Raw genomic sequence first — 4,240 nt, forward strand, 5'->3', positions numbered from 1 at the left:
CAGCCAGTGGCAAGTTCCCCATAAAGCACGATCTTGGGGAGGCGATGGTCCTGCATCCTGGAGACGTGCCCTGCCCAGCGCAGCTGAGTTCTCAGCAGCATGGCCTCAATGCTTGGGACTGCTGCCTGCTCAAGGACAGACGTGTTGGTCACATAGTCAGTCCAGTGGATGTTGAGGATTGTACGGAGGTAGCGCTGATGGAAGCGTTCTAAGAGACGCAAGTGGTGCCGGTAAATGACCCATGATTCAGAACCATATAGAAGAGTAGACAGCACGATGGCTCTGTAAACACTGATCTTAGTACTTTTCTTCAGGTGTTTGTTTTGCCACACTCTTTTACGGAGTTTACCAAAGGCACTGTATGCCTTTGCTAACCTGTTGTCAAGGGCAGATGAAACCCAGGTAGAAAAATGTTAAAGAATACATACAATGTAATCCTAACTGTACATATGCTGTGATGGGCTATAAATTGGTTATTTCAGAACCAGCCCTGAGAGTTAACAATGAATAAAAATGACAATTCAAGACCATCAAAAAGCAAAGACAATTACAGGAATTAAGAACAGAAAAACAAACATGGAATAGTAACTCTGATGGAAGTATAGACACAAATTGTGTTTTCTTACCATCTGAAAAAGGAGGCACCTGAACCTGCACTTTCAGCCTGAAATAGAGATAAATGAGTAGGCACATGGACCAGGGCTATGGAATGTTGTGACACACAGCAGATTCCTGGAGATCTGCTGTCCCCTGTACCTGGGACTGGAATGGGGGTGGCAAATGGAACTTGCAGGTGGCCAATTCACAAGCGGCTGGGAAGGGGTTCTTCACGCAGTTATTTGGTTAAGACTGTGAAACTCATTTTAACAGAACGCTGGAAGTGCTAAGAAAATTAAACTGGAAAAATTAATGGAAGCAACAGCTGAAGGTGTCACCACTGACTCCGGGATGTCTTTGAGGATGCAACACATGTAGGATAATTCCCTGTCCTGGGGCTATTTCGCAGGCTTTCAGTCTAGCTGCTGTTGGATACAGGGCCTAGGCAGACCCTCATGGTCTGACATGATACATCATTTACTAAAATAACTAAAAAAACATAACAAGCTTAACACAACTTAGTCCAAACAGATGTAAATTGGAGTTTAGTACAATATCTCTGTCCCACTGAAGAACCCTTCAGTGGAGTTGATGCAGGGAAAGGCCTCTGTAAGAAAAAATGTAAGTATGACAGGTCCTTTCAGCATGTTTATAGATCTGTCACACGTGGATACAGAAAGGACCCAACTTTCAGGATGACAAGAATGCTCTTACATTATGGAAAAGTAGAATCAAAACATCAGCCTAGGGAAAAATAATCAAAAAAAAATATATCTCCCCTGTCCAAATTAAGTCCATTACAATAGTATTGCCACAGTGAGGTGTCTGAAGCTCTTAGCAGCTTTGCTTGGCAGGTTGAAAAAACAGGAATCTTTCCTTTGTAATGCATGTAGGATAAATTAGGCACAGTTTTACTGTTCTCAACTGTATGCCCTGATGATCACCTTCTGTAAGTTATTATCCACTCATACCTTGCACTATCCTTTCATTTGCCATATCATAAGGATACAAGCTTATTCTGGCTGGAAAATCCTATCCACAAAACACATTTCTGTTCTTCCTATGATAACCTGAACAATACTCCCAACCACAATCAAATAAGAAGCTCGTACTGAAAAGATTTCCCCTAGTCTGCAAGTGCAAATGGCAATGATAAAAACGGGAATTCAGCATGAAAAATCCAACCCCTAGGACACTGATGGTGGAAAAGACAAAGCACTGGAAATCAAGAGAAATACCTCTGTGATTCAGAGAAAATACTTAATTAAAAAAAATTTGGAGAACTCCATGCAATCAAGGCAAGAATCAATTGTGTGTGCATTGGGCAGCTCTCAATTCCCAGGAGGATTCGAGTTGCCATTCATATGCTGAAGAGATTTCCAAGAATCAGTTAAATCCCACCAGAGGGAGGGGAACACAAAGAGGGGAAAAAGGAACCTAAAAGCCTGAAACTCTTCCGACTTCCCACTGCAGGCTGCCACACACCTGCAAAAGCGGGAGCAGGGAGGTCGAAGGGTAGGTGGGAGGCCGGGGCAGAGTCCTGGGCTCCAGCAGGGCCCGGCTGGCTGGGCTGGGGGCTCAGGCTGTGGCTGCAGAGCCTGTCGGGCTCGCTGCTCCACATTAATCATCTGGTGCAAAGCTGGGCTTCAGCAGAGGGCCTGACATGAGAGCCAGGATCTAATAAAAGCCTGACAGACTGGCAGTGAGACAGCCTCCTGCCTGTCTTGCTCCTTCCCTTTCAAATGGGTGGTAAAGGTTGGGGGAGAACAAAGAGACACCAGTGATTGGTAACAACTTAATATCTTTGTGCAGCTTTATCAGGCTTTTTAGCTAATGACTAAAGCAACTTCACCTCTACAAAATCAATCATCACGTCATAAAAGTCTGAAACGCTACAAAATTAAGTGCCTGCCCCAGGGATATAGAGCATGTGTCATGTTTAAAGTGAATCTAATTCTGCTGGGGGTCCCTGGATGTTACTTTTTACTTTCATGTTCCTTGGAGATATTCAGAGATGAGGAAAGACATGGCAAAAGAATCCAGAATTCATGCCTTCCCTTAAAAATATGATTCGAGTAATCCTTTAACTCACTTATCAGAGCTGTGTGCTTATCAGAGAAGTGAACTCAGTGCTCTAAATAATTTAACCAGGAGTACACCAGTGGGAAAAAGGCTGCAGCAGTCAAAGGGGATGGACAACACAACCTGGTTCCTCCCCAAGATGCTCAGCCTTCAACAGAAAGGCAAACAAACCCCACGTGTGACCTCCCAAGTCCTCACTGTAACCACTTTAAACTGACTCCTCTTTTTAACGTTAACAATTAAAAAGAGATGTTCTGGAAACAATCCTTTTTGAGCCACCATCCTCAAATGCAGATGAGGGCAAGCAGGTGAAGACAAGCCTGTGTGGTATTTGGTAGGTACAGGACTCCTGTTTAAGGGCAGACGGGCAGGCCCTGTGGGAGAGTCAGCACAGCCAACAAGTGCCTGTAGGTGCAGAACTCCCCGAATTTCAATGGAGAACTTTCACCTTCCTCATGATACTGCACTGTGTCAGGTTAGTTTTGAGATCAGTATATTACTCTGGATTGCACTGGCAACATAATTTAGTCTTTGTCACTCAAAGATACAGAACTGAAAGATTACTAAAGATGGATATCCATTTCTAAGAGGGAAATAGCTCGGAAATTTTAAGAAAATGACGATGGCAGGAAAGAGAAAGGTCCAATTAAAAATAAATAAATAAGTTCCTAATTTAGGACTTGGCAGCTCTTTACCCTGCTCTTTTCTCTCTCTTCTGTACATACAAAGGAAAACAAACACTTCTGCATTGAGGCTCACATTCTCTGCAGCCTCTTCCTCCTGGCAGAAGAGAAGAGTGAGAGCTACAAGGAGCACATGGGCCCTTGGCCTGGTCCTCGTACAGGTGCAGCTGTGTCCTCCTGCACCACTGGATCACTCACACCTTTCTTCCCTCTTTCGCCATTTAGACAAAAAACATTCTTCCAATTTATGAAAAGGAAGATATTTCTCAAATTGGGTCAGACACCGATAAGTGTGATCAAGGCTTAACTTCCTAAGCAATTTTAAAGAACAGAACATCATATTCTCTTTCAAGTTTTTGTAACCCCGGACTAGATATTTATGTGACAATGACTTTAACTACCATTATCAATGGCTGCTGCACACAACCAGATGAGACCATGAGAGTCTCTACAGATAGAAGAGGTGGTATCTGTACAGCTTTGAGCTCTAAACTGTTTCTATTTCAATCCTGTTTGCAACCACACTAACCTTTTAACAGCAGGGCTCCTGCCAAAAATCAATTACTTGCCAGGGGAATTTTTTTTTTTAAAGCTTAAATTTGATACAAGTGCTGGATTCTTTTCCCTCCCTTTCATACAATACATAATTCCAAGCCCTCCCTGTTCACAAACTTTCCAAGAACTGTATTTAGACAAAATGTAAACTGGCATATTTTCCATACGCTTCATGGAAATATTCCTAACCCCTTTTGCAAGCAGCTGAAGATGTGCTTTTATCTTGCCATGAAGTCATAAAGTTTAATTTGCAACATCACGGTTGCTTCTATGGCAACAGATGGTGACATCAAACACAGGATCATGACTTCACTACAGGATCA

At 43.0% G+C, this 4,240-nt stretch overlaps 1 protein-coding gene across 1 annotated transcript in view; it reads right to left on the reverse strand.

Annotated features, from left to right (window-relative positions):
• HS6ST1 (heparan sulfate 6-O-sulfotransferase 1) overlaps nucleotides 1–4,240 on the reverse strand; it is a 185,906-nt gene that overhangs the window by 110,756 nt on the left and 70,910 nt on the right. The gene's annotated exons all lie outside the window — the stretch shown is intronic.

Source organism: Empidonax traillii, unplaced genomic scaffold (genome assembly GCF_003031625.1).
Source record: "Empidonax traillii isolate 1590-97213 ecotype Southwest subspecies unplaced genomic scaffold, ASM303162v1 scaffold657:size717538, whole genome shotgun sequence".
Classification (NCBI taxonomy): domain Eukaryota; kingdom Metazoa; phylum Chordata; class Aves; order Passeriformes; family Tyrannidae; genus Empidonax; species Empidonax traillii.